The sequence below is a fragment of the Sylvia atricapilla genome, chromosome 24 (genome assembly GCF_009819655.1).
Source record: "Sylvia atricapilla isolate bSylAtr1 chromosome 24, bSylAtr1.pri, whole genome shotgun sequence".
In the NCBI taxonomy this organism is placed as follows: Eukaryota; Metazoa; Chordata; class Aves; order Passeriformes; family Sylviidae; genus Sylvia; species Sylvia atricapilla.
The window spans coordinates 4691454-4710810 of NC_089163.1; the positions used below are offsets into that span (position 1 = coordinate 4691454).

Below are 19357 nucleotides of genomic sequence, written 5' to 3' on the forward strand. Positions count from 1 at the left end.
AAATTGGACAATGACCCAGGAAATACTTTTGCTGTTAATACTGCCACGGATGTCCAAGTTTTGCTGCATTTTTTTTTTTCCTTGTTGGAGGAAAACTGGTTGGACTGTGCCCAACAAGCAAAGGCATTTGCATTCTTGTTATAAAGAAATATTCCTGAAAAATCTGAGCTCTTGGGAGATGTGTGCTGGACATGTACAGTGCCCCAGCACAACCACTCTCACAGGGCAGGGCCTGCTGCACCCACAAAGCCCTGGCATGCCCTGCCAAAAAACACCCAAATGAATGGCTGAGCCACAAACAAGCCCTTGGGAAAGCCAGGAATAGCATGTTTTGACACTCCACTAACTAATGAAAGATTAATTGTATCAATATAATTCCATTTTGTTCACAGTGGGGCAGTCAGGAGGAGGAGGAGGAAGCTGTCTCAGGACACAGCACTGAGTAGCTGCTTAAAGGGTTATTTACAGATTCAACTTGGCAAGAATTTGGGGTTTTCAAAACCAGGCTTTTTCCAAATGTAAGAGAAATAGAGTTTAATTTTTTTGTAGCAGCTCTACAAACTACAGCCTCTTGACATGCAACACTGAGCAATACTCTGAGAAGAAAAATACTGAAGGAATATTAAATACTAAAGGAAAAAATCTGGTTTCTTTTAATCCGAATAAAAAGGTGCATAGTAGTTACTTATTGCCTCTCTCCTAAATAGTGTGTGTGTCTGTACACACTTGTGAAAGGAGTAGGGTTGGTTTCCCTTTCAATAGCAGAAAGTAACCTACATGTGAAAGGTTATTTACAACTTTTAAAGCTTCTTTTCATCATTTCCTTCAGTCATTTATATTAAAGACTAGCAGTCCTGGCAGGAAAAGTCCCCTAGACATAAAAACCCAGGCTGAAAGGTGTTTATACATAAAGGCACCAGACAAGCATTCACCACCTCTGGCTCGGCCCCTCTGCTGTCCGTGGGACTTTCTCAGGTACCCACCCACACAAATCTCATGTGTTTGGCACAGGAGTTTCTGTGCTCCTCTGAGGGCTTCTGAAAAGCTGCTTCAGCCTGAGCACCTCAGAGCCCTGCTGGGAGGGATGTGTGACCCCTGCCCTTCAGAAGTATTAGGAGAAAAAAAAAATATGTGTTTTTGACTGTGACTGTGTTTGAGCTGCTCAGACAGGGTTTGTGAAAGGTTATGGCCCAGGACAAGGGTGCACTACTGCACCCTGCATCCTCACAGTGGGAATAACCCTAATGAGGCTCAGGAGAACCTTCTCACCCTGCACAACTCCCTGGCAGGATGGGGCAGACAGGTTGGGGTCAGTCTCTTCTTTGAAGGAACAAGAGACAGTTGAAGAGGAAACAGCCTTAAGATGTGCCAGGGGAAGTTCAGGGTGGACATCAGGAAGAATCTCTCATGGAAAGGGTTGTCAAGCATGGGAATCTGCTGTCCCAGGGAGGTGGTGGTGTACTGAAGAAAAGACTGGATGTGGCACTAGTGCTCTGGTGTAGGGGACATGGAGGTGTTCAGTCTTGATGATCTTGGAGGTATTTTCCAACCTTAGTGATTCTATAATTCTGTGATACTGATAAAGCACAGAGCTGACTGCTGGTGTTCCTCAGCCAACACTGCAGCAGGCTCTCAGCAAGATCTCATGTCATGGGAGAGAATCAGATGTTGTAAATGTTCAATTTAAAGAAATAAATAGACAAATGGTGACTCTTCCCCAAAGAAGAAAACATAAACTGCGTGAGGAATCCCACTTTGCTGAGAGCCACATGAGTGCCAGCTCAAGGACACTGCAACTCCAAAATAGGCCTCCAAGAAACTGCCCAAAGGTGACAGCCCCAGCCTGACTCCTGCCAGCCTTCATGAGCCTCCACCACAGCTCTGCACCACCCAGATCCCCCATACAGCTCACATCACAGGACAGCAGCAACATGTGGGTTAATCCAGCAAGATCATAACTCGAGAAAAAAAGGAAAAATAATTTGTGTGCTCAGAGTCATGTAATGCCTAGAGAAGGGCAGAGCCAAATTCCATGATACACAGCTTCAGCCTGCCTGCCCCAGGGGCAGCTGGACCTACACAGCCAGATGGCAGCCAGCAGCCTGCCCTGGGATACAGGGGTGCCCTTCTTCAACCATGGAGACAGACACTGTGTACCCCAGCCCTCCTGAAACTTGTACAATCACAACCAGGAGGGATCCACAAAGATCACCAAATCCAACTCCTGGCCTGTCACAGACACCCCAACAGTCCCACCCTGGGGGTGTCTGAGAGCATTGTTCAAACTCCTGGAGTTCTGGCAGGCTCAGGGCCACGACCCTTTCCTGGGGAAAGAACCTTTTCCTTACATCCAGCCTGACCCTCTCCTGACACAGCTCCAGCCATTCCCTTGGGTCCTGTCCCTGCTCAGAGGGAGCACAGATAGGAGCTGCCCCTCTGCTGCCCCTGGGCTTTATTAACACAGGCCTTGGGAACTGATGATTTCCACTGACTGTCATTTATAGTTGCCCAGAGGAGCTGTAAAATCTCCACCCTTGGAGACACTCCAAACATTACCAGCTCCCTCCCCTGCCACCCTGATCTAACCTTGTAGCTGACTCTGACTTCAAAGTCAGCCCATCTCTGCCTGCAGCATCGGAGCAGACAACCTCCAAAAGCTCCTTCCAACCTGAAACACCCAGGGACTTTATCTCACTGACAACGGACTGGATGGCAAGAGGAATCACTCTATAGGTTTTGACAAGGCTGAAATGCCCCAGTGAGGAGACTTCAGTGTAGAGAGAAGAGAGCCAAAGGCAGAACAGACAAGCTCACAGGCACTGCAGGACAGGAGCACTGTGGTACCAATGAACGTGGCCTTTACTCCATTTGGGGACTGAAGACTGGAAAAATGTGAAAGTAATAAATAGCAGAAGCTACAGTCTGGTATTCAAGGGGCAAAACTGGACTATCCAGAGAGACAGATCTTCCAGAATCACCTCAGGCACAAACATGCCCCTGATGAGGACCTGTTGGGTTGGATCCATGGCACAAAGCACAAATCTTACTGTTGTATCACATAAAACCTTTGAGATTTCTACAGCCCAGCACAAGCTGCAATGCTCCATCTCCAGAGCCTGACAACTGCACAGAGCTGCACACCAGAGTTAAAACGCCCCTTGTTTTCAAAAGCTGTGTTTCTCCTGCTTGTGGAGATCAAGATAATCTCCCAAGCATGAACTACAGCATTACGCAGTGTCGGTTTCCAGAATTTATAACCTGAAAGGAAAGACCAATGTGCAAATTCATTTCAGCAAGATGCTACCTTAAAAATGTAAAAAGACCAACTGATTTGCTGCCTTTAGTAGCAGATGAAGTGCCTCTCCCAGAGTTTCAAACAACTTTCACTCACCGAGATATCAAAAGTGCCAAGGGCTCCACTGAACTGTCATGGGCTCTAGTTCCCCATCACTCCTACAAGACAGCAGAGTCAGTACAAACACTGCGGCATAGCAAAACCTGAAAGCAGAGAGACAAAATGAAAAAGTTTGCATTTAATTGCAGAAAGGCTATGCTACCAGCTGCATTATTCATGTTCATATTTAATTCATTTAAAACATCCAAATTTAAATTTAAAGACAGCTGTAACAAACATTCCCACTTGCACTTGCAAAGCAGCACAGAACTTGACACAATTTAAGTTCAGCTTGCAGTGAGTACACGGGACTGCGGCTGTTAAACACCTTTGATATGAGTAAGATCACATCAACTGAGCTGATAGAAACTAGTTCAGCTTTTGTAAAATGAAACTATCACACAAAGGAGGATTGGAAAGACTAGACCTGATTAGTAATGAAAAGGAGAGAGACCACAGGAGAGGCATATAAAATAATGAGTAGCATGAAGAGAGAGAACTGGGGACTCCAAATTATCCCTTCCCAGAGCAACAGAGCAAACCTACAGAAGTAGAAAATTTCCCAAGTATATAACAGGGAGAAGAAACAGTTCATTGGAAACGAACAGACGTGCAACTTCCTTATGGGGGAAGTTATCAAGAGAAGTAAACGAATAACCTTAGAAATGACACAGTCATTGAAAAGCAAACCAGCATTTGTAAGGGTATCAAAGCATGAGACCCATGGGCCATCAGCTCCCAGGCCTCAAGCAAGAGCTGAATGAAGGCTGAGTGCCCAGCCAAACTCTGCCTGCCACATCCCTGCCTCAGCTGCTGTGCTGTGGCAAGGAAAAGCTGAGCCCTTGCACTCCTGCCAGGCTGCTGACACCGGCCAGGACACCAGCTCAGGACACGGTTTGTTACACCCTGGTGAGCCCTGGGCTGGGTTACACTGACATTCACACCTCTGATGCCTTTTTCTCAGGCAGCAGAGAGGCAGCCAGGGCAGGAGGAGCATCCCAGGGCATCCCCAGCTCAGAGGGCTGCTCTCTCCAGCACAGCCCGCAGCACAAACACTGCGGAAATGCATCTTAATCTAATTAAGTTCTCCCCCCACTGCTCTTGCCAACAGGCTCTTCCAAAAGCTCATCCCTAAGGGCAGACGGATTCAATTTACCTGTGCCAGATTGGATGGGAACTGCAGGGTTAGAGGGCAGCCTGCTCTGCAATATTCTTCCACAAAATGTGGCAACTACAGTATCAGTAAAACAAAAGTGAGAAAATGTGGACGGGAGATGCTGTCCCATCTTTCCAGACCTCATGAGGCGCATGTAATCCCTTTATCTCCAAAGCCTCCACTCCTTCGGAGCGCATAATTATGAAAAGAGTTAGAGCTGAGGCTCTTCATGTCTCTTCTAGGCACTTCTTTATTCCACTCAAGGCACCAGTCACATCTGAATTATTTCCTGGGGTTGTTTGGACTTCCTATTATACAAGGATGATTATGGTGAACCTTGGGATGGAATCCAAGTCAGATCTCAGCACTACCATGTTTGATTGAAAGGGAACCTGAAGGTTTGTTGACAGTGTGCCAAGCTTCAAACCTCACTGGACAATGCTGCTGCCAGCAGGGCAGAGGCTTTCAGAGAGACAAGCAAGAAAACCACCAACAGCGAAGCTGGAAAATGGTTTTATTAGGTCAGATACATACTCCACAGATTAGGATTGAGGGTAAAAAAAAAAAAAAAAAAAAGGAAACTCTGCATATTGACAGAGGACTGTGAGAATGACGCTTCTTGGAAATCCCATGGGGCTGCCACAAGAGAATCCTGGCAGTTTCTCATGATGCAAGCTGCCTGCACTCATTGATTTCTTCCCCACAAAAGCACAGGTCTGCAGCACCAAGACCACTGCAGCCACCAAAAATCCCTTCCATGTAACCTCTGCTTCAGTTGAGGTTTTCTTCAATTACCTGAGAAATCAGAGGACTGTCAGTGCACGATCTGACTCCTCTAACTGCTTTTACACCAGACTTGGCTCCTCAGATTTCTGCCTGACCTGTGGACACCAGAACTTTTGCTGGTCTAAACCACAGTTCTTGCTCTCAGTGCTGTGATGAGCCAGGTGACTGACCCCTTTCCTGGTCAGAAGCCAAAGGCCAGCTCCCAGGACTGAGCACCAGGCTCCTCGGAGCCAGACATGCAGGCAGGGAGTCCTAAACCAAAATGCCAAATGAAAGTTTATGTGGGACCCGAAGGGAACTCTCAGGAGTGAGCAGCTTGCCAGTTTGAAAAGGTGAGTCAGAACTTATCTTAACCAATGAGTTTAGTTCCTTCCACCTCCCTGTTACCATCCTCCTGGGCAAGACTGGAGTTAATCTCTCCTTGTCTGCCCCCTCATCAGGTCTAGAGAGTCTTTACATTCATAGCAGGGAATATTTCTAAGTAACACAGTACGATGAATGCTGGTGTTTCCATCTGCAGTACTGATCCCTTTGTGTGATCTGAAATACCTGATGGCTGCAAACCATTACTCCTCTTTCTACCAGAAGGATTTTCTGTCATCTCCAACATCTCTCGTTCTCTGGAATTAATTTTATCTTTTTACCATGTAAGAAGTGGACTGATGAACTCCAGACTTCATGACAGGCTCCTCACAGACACGTTCTTGTGTTAACACACTGAGGTGTCTCAAAGATGTGATCACAAGTAACACACTTCCTCGGCCCCTGAGCCAAGTCTCATGGGAGGACATATTTTAAAATGTACAAAAACACATGAAAAACTTGGGTAGGCCATGTTTCTACAATGAAAATATTGATTTTATGACTTCCTTTTGAACACCTTCAGGTTGGTGGGGAGAGGAGATAGGTCAGGCCCCAGGAAATGGCAGGTGGACCAGCAGACACTGCTGAGTCAAGCTCAAGAGATCACCCTCAGGGTGAGTACAAAAACCAGGGACCAGTGAGAGGAACCACCACTGTGAGCAAAGCTACAACTGTTCCCACTGCTCATGACTGTGGAAGAAATTAAATAAAACCTTGCAGGATTTCAATAAAGATTTCCTTCCCTATAAAACAAAAACAACAAAACAACCCAAACCCCAACCAACCAAAAACAACCAAAACAAAGCAAAGCAAACAAAAGCAACCAAAAAACCCCAAGAAAACCAGCATGGGCCTTGGATGAAACCAAAAACATCCTGACATGTATCACTGCGAGCAGACCTTGCTCTCCACAAAGACTGAAGAGGCTGCAATAAAGACAACATATTTGGCACACTCCAGGAGCAGGATACTCAGGCTGAGAGAAATGGAGAGATGAAAGGCCTTAAAATAAAAGACAAATAAGATAATCTGACTTGAGTCTGCTAAAGGAAGCCCCTTAACAGGATGAATTTTCTCAGTACAGACATGTTTACTGATGAGCTGGGAGTTACAGCTCTGTGGCTGCCATTTCTGCAGTGAGGAGGGTGAGCACTCCAGCCCTGCAAATCCTCCCTGGAAAGATGGGGCTCAACTGTGAGAAGTTCACACACTGTTGAAAAATCAGAGCTGCCTTTAAGACTGGTGTATGCTAGTTTCTCACTCATTCAAATAGAAAGAAAACAGTGCAAAACCTAAAGCCTTCCCATGCAGGGTAACATGGAGCCATGGAATGGTTTGGGGCAGAAGAGACCTCAAAGATCCTCTAGTTCCAACCCCCTTGACACGGGCAGGGATTCACAGAACACAGAGGATGCTGTGCTGCTCCTCCCCAGACAGGACCATGTCCAAGGCTTGGAGCCAAGGCCTGGGCTGCCTCCCACTGCCATGGACAGCGCGTGGCCACCATGAACTCGTGCTGATGTGGCACAGACTTCAGCTAATCACACAAACCCCCCGTGGTAACAGCTGGGGTTAAGGAAGCTTCACTGTGCTCCAGAATTATTTCAGCAAATCCTTCATGGCTGGCCTTACTGTTGAAGCCACTTTGAGGTTCTGCCTCTCAGGTGAGCAATGCCCATGTCCCACATGCCAGTGTGAAAGGTGCCACCAGCACCATTGCTCTCCATAACTGTTCTGAAGGAGTTTTGGGAAAAGCTGCAGATCTTTATTTCTGGGGGTTAAGCAGAGTCTTTTCTGACCTGTACCACCACTGTACCTCCACGGAGCTCTCCCAAATGCACTGTAGCAAAACTTGACACAGAGACTGGCTTTTTGGGCAGGTAAGGTGCCTGTTACATATGGAAAAGCAAAGGAGTGATGGACTTCAGTGCCATATGGGAAGAACAAGCCAAAGCAAGGAACTGAATCTGTGTGCCCAAGGCTGCTGTTTCTAACACTGAACCATCTGTGTTACAGCTATTTTGTGTCAGCAGGACTCCCAGAGCTGAAAGTTAAACCCTCCTGACTTTAGAAGAGGAATGGCCTGGGTTATAGACTGGCACAGCAGCGTTCCCAATCCACTGACAACACCTGAAGTAGAGATGATTTATCACACATGGGGCACTGTAGCCTGATCCTGGCATATTCTGACTGTACACCCTGGTGACTGGGAACCAGGCCACAGGCCAGGTTTGCACAGAACTGAGTTTTCCTTCATCCCAGAACACGGGGAGGTGCAGGATATGGTGCACCCACACTCCTGTGCTGGGTCATACCCCCCCTTGCCTGGGGACAAGCTGGAGGGTGAACCTGGAGGACAGGGTTGATGCAGAGCACCCCGAGGGTGCACCAGCCTGTGCAGGGACAGTGGGAAGCCCAAACTGATGCAGGCAGTCAATAAAGTTTTTCAGCAATGTGGCTATTTCAGCCTCCACAGAACCACATGCCAAAGCTAAGAGCTATTACTGAAAGCAGATGGCTTACAGGAGACCTTGAAATGGGATTCTGCCCAAGGCACTTACAAAGTCACCCCTCACAAAAGCGCACAATAGGATGCTTCAAAGTCTTTAACTAAGAATTTAAACAGGAGTACATTAAAAACCAGGGCATGGTTTCCATATCACCCCCAGACAGGCCAGTACAGCCCCCCTTGCACAGTCAGCCACGGCTGCTTTCCCAGACAGCAGTTACACGGGTGATGGATGTGGCCCCAGTAAACTCTTCACGGGTCTCTGGTTGACACCCAGTAGATATATGTATATATATAAAATGTTTAATCAACCTTACACTTAATTCTCTACTGGACTCCATTAAAAAATAAACTCCTTATGGCATGGAAGATATAGGAGGATAATGTATTCCTATGTCCCTATGGAAGGGGAAACAGGAGGCAACCCAGAAGGAAAGGACTGACTTCCAGTTGTGTCTCCACTCGAAATGGCACGACAGACTGTGCAGTGATGCTGCAAGCAGGATGTGAGAATTCCTCAAAGAAAATGTTGCATTAACTATTTCTAGTAATGTAAGTTTGATGAAGTTTCAGCAGAACATCCTCAGGAGACCATAAGCAGGAAAAGGCAGCTTGAGGGGGAATAAAAAACCAAAGGGATGGTAATTAGGGGACAGAACAGAAATGTAAATGAGGAAAACCTTGCAAAGAGAGGGGAAGGAGATGACCCAATCCCTTAAAGTATCCTGTATCTCACAAGCACAAGGGAGGAGGGTGATCCCCAGGGAGAGACACAGGGGCAAGGGTTTCCACTGAAACGGCAGGGAGGGAGATGAGAGCTCAGGGAGCAGAGGAGAACAAACCAGCCCTGAAGAAAAGGTGTGGGACAAAATCACCACTCTCTAACGAGCTAAATACTGAGACATGGAGGATGATGATAGTTACATACACCTACAATTGCATCTTCCTTCTGCTTTCCTTCTATAACCAACCCTAACAATTAAGTGGAACACTTAGCAGTATCCCTTGGGAAAATACACTGGATGAAAACTCATCCTCAAGCCTCACATGGCATCACAGCAATCGCTGAGAATGCTACTGGAGCCTCTAAAGTGCTCTTTCCTCATCCAGCACAAAGGAATGACCTTCCATGGAGGTAAGCATTTCTCACCTTCCTGAGAACCAGCACCAACACAGGAGTGTCCCTGCTGACAAAGGGGAGGAGGAGGGAGTGGGACACGACTCCAGTCACACTCAAGGCTGAATCCTTCACACACAAAGATCCTGAATCCTTCATAGATCCATATACATCCCTGTCCCTGACTCAACATCCATACAGCAAACCTTCCCAAACCTTCCTTTCTGCCCTCCTGAACCTGCTCTCTCAGAGAAGGCAAGGTAAAACGATCCCTTTACTGCGTGTGTGTGTAAATAATATATCAATAAAAATCTCCCCTCAGACTGACAAAACTCAGGGTCTCCCTGGCAGGAAGCAGAGCCAGACTCCCCTCCAACACTTCCAGCAGCTGATTCTTCTTATGCAAACAAAGGACAGATGAGAAATAGTTCCTACTGATCTGCCCCATCTGCTAAAGAAATGAGAAAAATAAAATCTCCAAACCCTCAGGGTATGGAGCAGAGCCACAAAACCTGGATTTACCCTTGTTAGAGCGGAAGAGCAGTCGGTCTCTGCTGCTTGGAGCACTGAGACAGAGATAATCCAGCCCTGAGAGAGGGAGAGGAGGATGTCTGGGAGAGAGAAGGCAGCGGCTGTGCCATTCCTCCTGGTGCCTGCTCTGCTCCAGCCCAATCAAGGCAAAGGGCTGCCCAGGAGAGGAGCTCCCACAAACTCATGGTACCCCAAGGGAATGGTGCACCAAGGCAGGAAACAAGCATCTTTGTTTTATTTTCTCACTCATGTAGAGAGATATTAATTCGTCTATTTCTTAGGAAAAAGAGAGGAAATTGCTGCAGTGCAACATGTCAAGAGAAACCAGAAGAGCCAGGCTCACTGAGGATGGGTATTAATTACTGCTTGCTATTTTTAACCTGTGTATAATTCTGGTCTCATCTGTGACTTAAGAAGATAAAATCTCAGTATCCAAAACGCATCTATTCAAATAGAAGAAATATCCTCTACTGGGTACAAAGTCTGGATACAGAAAAAGTATAACATGCCCATCAAAATTACACTCCATTTTAATAACAAAAGAAAGAACAATCTAGACGTAGACAGAAATATTAGCTCAGGAGAATTACTCCCAGAGAGGAAAAATCACTAGCCAGCTCCTGCAGGAAACCTTGAACAGATTGCTGTTAATGATGTAAAGAAAAAGTTGTTAGGCTGCTTTACATTTCTGAAGGGCCAAGAGTTTGGACAACTAAAAAATATACTGTGAGGCTTTTCACTGTTTTCTGTACAACACACGGTAGATGCCAATAAAAAAAACCAACCAAACCATGACCACAAGCAACTAAAAGTCCACTCTGCAGCTCTGCAAGTATGTTCAGTGTCTGCCAAGGAGCTAATGAAAACAAGGCACTCTTACAGACTGTATCTGCTTGACATTTAAGTACCTGCTGGACATTTTGTACAGCTTATAAAGCCATAAAATATCACAGGGCATTTACAGATTTCCCAGCTGACAACAATATGAAATAACTGAGCAGTCCCAGAACACACCGAGTCCTCTGGTCAGGCACAAGATAACACTGAACAGATACTACCACACACACACACACACAGACTCTGCCAGCAGCGTGCAAGACGAGACCAAAGCTCACGGTGATGGAGAAGGAGCCAAGGTTCAAAAGCCATCCCTCAACCCCACCATAATGCTGCAACAGCAGTGGGACTGCCCAGACCTACAGTGCAAGGCTTGGATAATGCCCAAGGGAAACGAGTTCCTCCTGCCCTCCCCAGGCACAGCAATTCACCATGGAGTGAGCTGCTCCATCCTGCCATGCTGGAGGACGCATTGTACAGCCATGGAAGACCCTCCAGCTGGAAATGACAACAGGGACTTCACCCCTGGAGCCGTGTGACAAGCCAGCTCAGCCAGCTGCCATGGCTTACTGCACCTGAGGAAAGAGTTAAGAGCTCCAGGTGAGCAGCAAGGTGGTGGAACTGATACCTGCTGCCCATCAGGTGCCAATATCCTCTGGATAGTGTTAACTGTACATAACAAGCAGCACAGCAGCTATTCAGGTACAGAAAAATAATTGACATTTTACTGAGTAATCTACACACAAGAAATACCACTAGCACCAAAACCTGAAAGATCTAAATTCCTATCACCTAGGTCAGTACATGGGAACCATGGATTATACACTGTTACTGAACTAGGAACCACTCCTGATACAGATGTAAACCAACAATCACAACACTTGGTGGCTGATGCCCTTCACCACATCAGCAGGTTACAGCACCCCACCTGCAGCTGATACTCCAACAGAGACCACACCTGAAAATATTTTTCAATGACGCTGTACCACCTCAAGGGTTACTTTCTGTAAGAGTCTGACTAATAACTTAGGACACCAGCTGATGGTGAGAATGTCTCCTTGGTCTTTTTCAAGGCAGGCACAGAAACTCTGAGCTGAAATTGTCAAACTGCAATCAGTGCTGCTCAGCCCAAAGGCAGCATCACTCAGCACCACAAGTCCTGGCTCAGGGCTGCCTCACACTGACCTGCTACCAGCAAAAAACAGGGAGTTTGGCATCTGCCAGGTACTTCTCAGCAATCTCACGGGTCTGGAGAGCTGGTGGATGCACACACAGAGTTACTAAATGGCTTGGGTTGGGATGGACTTAAATCTCATCCAGCTCCACCCCCCACCATGGACAGGGACACCTTTCACCACCCCAGGTAGCTCCAAGCCCTGTCCAACCCGGCCCTGAAGGCTGTCAGGGGTGGGGCAGCCACAGCTGCTCTGGGCAACAAAACACATGTTTTGAAATAATTCAACTTTTAATATCATCTTGATGATTTTTATAAAATGTATCTTTAAATGTTCAAGATACATATTTTGCTACAGAAGCATAAGACAATTCATGACATACAATTTTAATAAAACCCGGGTCACCTCAAGGACCCTCTTTTCAGTGACATCAGTGCGGATCAAGAACTGTTAGCCATGGCCAACACAACAGGGGGAAGTGGGACTGGGACTGCCCAGCTGCCACACACGTGTCATTAAATCCACAGCACTGCCCAAGAGCCAGCAGATGCTCTCTGAGCACAGAAGGGAAAGGCAGAAAAGAAGATCAAACTGTACACAATGATTACTTTTACATTTACAGAACTTGTCTTCTCTTTGTTATCTTGCCAGAAGAGAAGGTGAAATGTCAAAATGATGGGGTTAAAGTACAGCAATACCAGCCTGAGATTAAGCAAAGCTCCTTAATCTCAGAATAGTCAAGCATTGGAGTGAATTGCTGAGGAAAACAGGAATCACCATCACTGGAAATCTTAGAACACCTTAGAGAAACCTCTAGGAAACATTATGTAGGGATGATCCTTCAAGGTCACTTCTAGAAACACTGAAACCACAAGATTTTCTCCACAGATACCTCTCTGATGACACAGCCACTGCACAATTTTAATGGACTGCAGCATCTAAGATTTGCTGTTACAAGACCAGGAGAAAAAAAAAAAAAAAGAAAAAAAAAAAAAAGAAAAAAAAGCAACCACAGTCAGCATACAGAGAGCAGCAGTCTCTGGGCTGCATGAACAGCCACTCAATTTATTTTTAGAAAGTAGAATTGGTACAACTTCCTCCTTGGTCCACATCAGACTCCATCAGCTCTTCTGCCTGCTCTCTATGCCTTCATTTAACTAAGGAGTATAGAGCAGAAATTTCTCCTCCCTTATGTGCTGCAGCTGGGCAGGAAAGGTGAAAGTGGGGAGCGAGGTGCCCTGCAGCAGCAACCGCAGGGGGAGAGAGCACTGGTGGGAGATGCCCAGCACCCTGCAAAGTTCTCTCAACACGTTCAGCCTGAGCTCAGCTGGCCACCCTCACTCTGAGCTGTCACCTCTGCAGACCAGCCGGTTTCAGGGACATTCAACTGCACTGTGGGGACGTTTTGTGCCCCCCGGAGGCAGAGCCATGCCGGGGTTCTGCCCCAAAGCACTGCCCGTCTGCGTCCCCATGGTGTGTGTGACCCTGCCCTGGCCTGGCCTCCCCGCAGCTGCAGGGACACGGGGAGGCAGGCAGGCCCTGGCAGCAGCCCAGGGAGGCTCCCACAGCCAGGAGGGAGTGAGGGGAACAGGAACAAGGCTGTCCCCCCGCTCACTGCAGACACAGCCGGACGCTCAGCCCGCTGCTCGGGGCGCAGCGCGGGCGGAGGAGGCAGGGGCTGCTCCAAACGGGATGGGAGGGAGGCCCAGGAGCAGGGACATCCTGCAGCAGTGGCACAGGGGAGGGCAGAGTGGATGAAAGCCGGTCGGGCACTGGTGGCAGGTGTTCCAGCACTGCCTTGTCCAGGTGGGCAACAGGGAGGTGACTGCCAGGAGCAGCCGATGGAACTGTGGCTCAATCGGTGGAGCACAGATGGGCTTCACCCTGTGCAGCCTCTGCCAACAGTGAACACAAACATTATAAGTGTTCCCCAGCTCCTCCCAGGCACAAATCCCGTTTTTCCTCACAGGACTTTTTCCTGGAGTCAAACATCAGCAGCACCCTGAGGAATAAGAAGGGTGCACCTACTTCCCTCCACCCCCAAGCAAACCACAGCAGATGTCACTCCAAAAAGGGGTGGACTAAACTTGTTCCCTTGCCATGATATATCTAGGAGAAAGGAGCCAGACCAGTGTCCAGTGAAACCTGGAAGGGCCAGGAGAGGGGAGGAATTGCATGAAACCAAATGGGCAAAGACTGAGCCTCACAAATTTCCACTGGCATCTACTCCTACAGTTTCCGTTGTTGAAAACAAACCCGAGCCACGGGAAGGTTTCTGGGCTGTTCCCACTGTGGCAGTCTGAAAAATGTACAAGCTAATTGGAGCTAGATAACTCTGAGCACATTGGCTGGGAGGAGTTTAGTTTCTGACTGGTGATAACACCATTCAATTTATAATACAAACAGAAAAACTTCTCAGCGAGAAATGAAAAGCGGCAGAAGCACAAGCCTGTCGCAGGGAAAAACAGTCCTGCCCTGAACTCCCACGTCAGCTCCCTTGTGCTGGCAATGACCACATCCACTCTGCCCGTTTCCTTATCTCCAGTGACATGTCACCAGCCAGGCTGTGGAGCTGCAGGGGTCACTTCCCTCTGCTGATGGAGTCAGCTCTCCGAAAGCCAAGTGCTGTAGACTCCTGTGCAGCAGCTCAGACATCACCTGTCCAGCTGGCTGTTGGATGAGGCTGCCACGCAAACAGCACAGGCAGCAAAACGGACGCTCATCTTTTCCTTCAGTCCTCAGCCAAACTCCTCATTTTTTGCTCAGGATGAGTCTGCATAAAAGTGTGAGATTCAGCCCAGTAATAGCAGAGGCACAGACACGAACTCTGCTTAAATCCCTGCTAGAGAGGCAGAAACATTTGGTAGGTGCCTGAGTGAACCCTGCAGACTGCCAACTGTATATCACAGTGTCTAAATCTGCTGGAGATGGTGTGTGTAAGTAACCTTGGTCAAAGAGGTAAGTATTACTCTGGTTTTTAGGGGAATTGAATGAAAATAAGAGATCTCTGGGAATTAGGCAGGCTGCAGTCATGTCCTTGTACTGATCTCTCCTGCTGACAATTGAAAACACCCAGAAATGTCCTGCTAAGGGAGATTGCCACCCAGGACAGAGCACAGCTTTGCAAAGAGGAGGGGGTGCTGATCCCCAGTGCTCAGGTGCTCTCACCAGATACTACTAGCTCTTCAGGTCACTGGATTTGTTCACTCCAAGCACAGTGAGACCTGGTACTACACAGGGAAGTTTTCTTGGGCTTCCTGCTGCTCCTCAGAGTTGCACTATCAGGTTAAACACAGTGCAAATATTCTATAACAGCTTCTGCTGGTAGATATTTAAGCTGGGTAAGAAGGCAGTTTTTTTACAACTGTATTAAACCCAGAAAAAGCATTTCCTATAGGATTAGCTGTGCTATCCTGCAAACAAAGTGGGATGAAACACTCCTGTTCCAGCTTGGAGTGCAGGTGCTACACCAGGATGTGGTGCTGGGGTGTAGGAGGGGTCAGAGTTACCATTCTGCTCAACTGAGAGTTTAGTTGTAGATGATTTTTACCTTGCCATGTCTCTGAATTACATATATGTAGGAGATTAACCACCTCACAAGAGAAGCTGGCAGCCAGAGTTACTGCTCTGTCCTCAATGCATCTTCCCTCACCTTTCAGGGACTCCTCCTTGTCAGGAAACTTCTCCAACATAAATGGATGCATAAACAATGCAAAATCTTTTTGTCTCATTGCAAAAACTGAATTTCAGCAGCAGGCAAGGAAAAGAAAAGGAGAAAAGACAGGGTGCTAGATGTAAACATTACAGCTCAAACATGCCAAGGTTTAACTCAGCACAACTCCAAGCTCACGTTGCTAACACACTACTCCAGATTTGCAAACAGGAGCTCACCGAGCACGCCAAGTCCTCTGTCACAAACACACAGTTAAAAGCACAAATACACAAACATGTGATCTGCATTCCTTGTCACATAACAGTGCTGATACCCAAAACTGGGTCATTTGGGCCCAACTTATTACAACTGCTCTGCAGAAACCCCACTGACACAGTCCTACCCTGACTGACCACAGCACTTTAGGTGAAGTGTGAATGGAAGCAGAACCCGAGTCAGACACAGACGTCAGCTAGGCTGACATGGCCATGTGAGAAGAATGGAGAGACTGATCTTACTCAGCTTAGGGAGAGGGAAAAAAAGTCTTCAAATGCTTCTATCTGAGCTGCAGACATGTAGGAAGTGGAGTGATGTGAGGAGTAGGGTGCTCTCCATGAGCCCTGGACATCAGAAAAAGAACAGGTTCAAAGTGCAAGACAAAGATTTAGATTAAACACTCTGAAAAATCTCACTAATGATGAGGAGGCCTAAGTGTTTGCATACATCACCTGCAGAGGATGTGGAATTGCCATCACAAAGAGTCTAAAAAGAACTATTACACAGAAAGGGTATAGAAGTCTACCTGACCTTACCCAGGGCTGGGAAACAACCAGGACATCTCTGGAGGTCTCTGATGTCTGAGACTATAAAACAAAGTTTCAGACATTCCATTAAATTAGACACAGGGCAGGGGCACAGCTCCCAGAGCACTCCTGTCTAGACTGAAGCACAGCTACTTGATGAATAAGATCATAATTTAATACCCTAACAGTATCTTTTACTTATAGACACCATATTGTCCTGCAAAATTCATCAGGTTTGTACAGATGTGTCTCAAGAAAAGCAGATTATCAAGATGCAGAACTGTCACTTGCTAAGATGTAAATACCAAACCAGGAGGACCAACACTCAGCCTATCTCTCACAAACAGAACATTCTCAAACATTTAATTAAATAAATACTTTAAACAGCACAGAGGTACCTATATTTCGCTCGTGCCCATTGTGAGGGACTCCCTGATTTCCATCTGCATTTTTATACCATCTACTGGGCAGATCCTGAACTACCCACCAGCACACGCAGGGCTGGATACCACGGCAGCCTGTCCCAAGCTGAGACCCCCTTGAGCCAAGTTTTGTTCCCCATATTAACACCAAGCCACACGCCAGTGCCTGAGAAACAGCACGAGGAATGAAACCACCATCCCGTGCTCCAAATATTCCCAGCAAACACATATGGACGGCACAGTCTGGCCAGCAGAAGCTGAGGGTAAGAGGGGAGGAAGGCGAGAGGAGGAGGCCCAGCCTGCAGCCGGCGCTCAGGCGTTGAACCGAGGTGGGAGAACATTTTCCCCCAATATTACTGGCTGCGAACTGCAGCGACCACATGGCTGTTCCCAGCCACTCACTGCACGCTGTTTACTATAAACAACAACAGTCAACAGAAACTCAGCCAAAAAAAATCCAAGACCCCAGAGCTGGGTCTCCACATCCCGACTTTCCCCATGGAAATAGTTTCATGTTCAGCTGCTGAACCAAACCCATCCGAAGCCCAAAGGAGCCAAGCTGCTCAGTGCATCCCAAACTCCGGCCGCCTGCTCGGATTTGCCAGCTCTACTTTCAGTCATCCAGGCTCCAAAGTGCTGCCACAGTTTTACAGGGAGCTTCAAAGAGCTTGCGGATTAAACCTGCGCGGCAGGAGCCAGCCGTCACCGGGGTTATTTTTAAACATCCCACTGTGCACGAAACGCTCAAATCTTGTCTCACTCCCAGCTCTATCCCAGCACCGGAGTCGGGGCGGCTGCGAAGGAGGCGCAGCTTTCCCCCAGACACGGTGGTTATGGGATTTCTCCGGCGGCTCCCCGGGGTCAGCCCGCTACCTCCAGCAGCAGGATCTCGGGGGGACCTGCTCGGGGCACCGGGCATCAAACAACACCACCGCAAGCTGCACACACACACCGGGGTGACAGGAGGGTGTCACCGGGCCCCGAAGGGCTCGTGGGGGAGGAAGGGCATAAAACCCTCCCGGGCACAGCCCGCAGCCGGAGCCACCTCCTGCAACCCTCCGGCAGCCCGGTCCCGCTTCCCCTTTCCTGCCGGGAGCGTCCGGCTGATACCGAACGGCGCCGGGGCGGGGGGCGGCTCCGGCCGGCCCGAGAACCGCTCCGAGGCCTCGGGGCGAGGCGGTACCGCGGTGCCCGAGGCCCTGCCCGGGGACACCCGGCAAAACAACAAAGCCCTGCGAGAGTCTTCCCGGGGAGGCGCAGCCCGGCCGGGCGGCCGCGGGGCCGGGGAGCCCCCGGGGCGCTGCCCGGCGCCGGGAGGGCCGCTCCCGGACGGGCACCGGCAGGTGCGGGCGGTGACAGCCGCCCCCGGCCCGGGAGCCGCGCTGAGGCGGCGGCCGGGCCGCGCTGACAGCAGGGATGGGATCCGGGCCGGGCTGCGGGCCCGACCCCGGCCCGAGCCCCGCCGCGCCTCCCCGCGCTGGCCGGAGCGAGCCCGGCCGAGCCGCCCGCCCCGGGCCGCCCCTCACCTGCGCGGCCGCCGAGCGCTGGCGCTGCTCAGTCCCTCGCCGCCGCCGCCGCCGCCATGTTCGCGCTGCGCAGGGAGGCGGGGAGCGAACGGGAGGGAACGGGAGGGAGCGAAGGGGGAGCGGCGGGGGATCGGGGAGGAGGGACCGGCGGCCCGGCCCGGCCCGGCCCCGCGCCGCCCCCGCCGCCGAGACGGCTCCGGCCAGCGTCGGGGCTTTGGCAGCTGATCGGCCGGGGCGCGGACGGGCTGGCTGGGTCGGTGCGGCTGCACTCGGCTCGGGACTGTTCGGTTCGGTTCGGCTCCGTTCGGCTTAGCTCGGCTCGGCTAGGCACAGCTCCTCTCCGGTTCGGCACGGCTCGGGCAAGGTTCGGCTCAGCTCGGTTTCGGCTGGGTTCAGTCTGGCCCGGCTCGGCTTCGCTCGGCTCCGTTCGGCTCCGCTCGGCTCCGTTCGGCCCGGCTCGGCTCCGTTCGGCTCGGCTCCGCTCGGCTCCGTTCGGCTCGGCCCGGCCCGGCCCGGCTCAGCCCGGCTCGGCTCCGTTCGGCCCGGCTCGGCTCCGCTCGGCTCCGTTCGGCTCGGCCCGGCTCGGCCCGGCTCAGCCCGGCTCGGCTCCGCTCGGCTCCGTTCGGCCCGGCTCGGCTCCGCTCGGCTCGGCTCGGCTCGGCTCGGCCCGGCTCGGCCCTCACAAACCCCCGCGGGCCGCCCCCGGCCATGCCCGCTCGGGACCGTCCTCACACAGGGACAGAGCCCGGTCCCCAGCCCGCACCCTGGGCAGTGTCCTCACCGTGCCTGCGGAGGAACCCCCGTGCCCTCAAGGGGCACCCCCAGGTACAGGGCAGACCCCCAGCCATGATCTTCAGCCCGGGGACAGCCCTCCCCGTGCCGTCTCAGGACCCTTGGGGCACGGGGCCAGACTCCCACTGTGAGCCCCAGCCTGGGGACAGACTCCCCTGTGCCATCCCAGGAGCCTTGAGACAGGACAGACTTGCTGCACCCGTGAGCCCCGGCCTTGGGACAGACCTCCCCATGCCCACCCAGACACATGGGCACAGGGCAGACCCCCACCGTCCTCTCCACACCTGGCAGTGG

At 50.1% G+C, this 19357-nt stretch overlaps 1 protein-coding gene across 9 annotated transcripts in view; it reads right to left on the reverse strand.

Moving 5' to 3' along the window:
* Window positions 1-18404, reverse strand: part of SCMH1 (Scm polycomb group protein homolog 1) — a 67329-nt gene extending 48925 nt beyond the window's left edge. For 3 of the 9 annotated variants that reach the window (XM_066335313.1, XM_066335315.1, XM_066335310.1), the window contains exons 1-2: window positions 18272-18401; window positions 3392-3498 (exon numbers count right to left, since the gene is read on the reverse strand). The gene's annotated coding sequence lies outside the window, so the exon portion shown is untranslated. Of the gene's footprint in view, window positions 1-3391; window positions 3499-18271 lie in introns of all 9 variants that reach the window. The other 6 variants (XM_066335314.1, XM_066335312.1, XM_066335317.1 and 3 more) reach the window with 5 other exon arrangements.
* Between the last annotated feature and the right edge of the window lie 953 nt (window positions 18405-19357).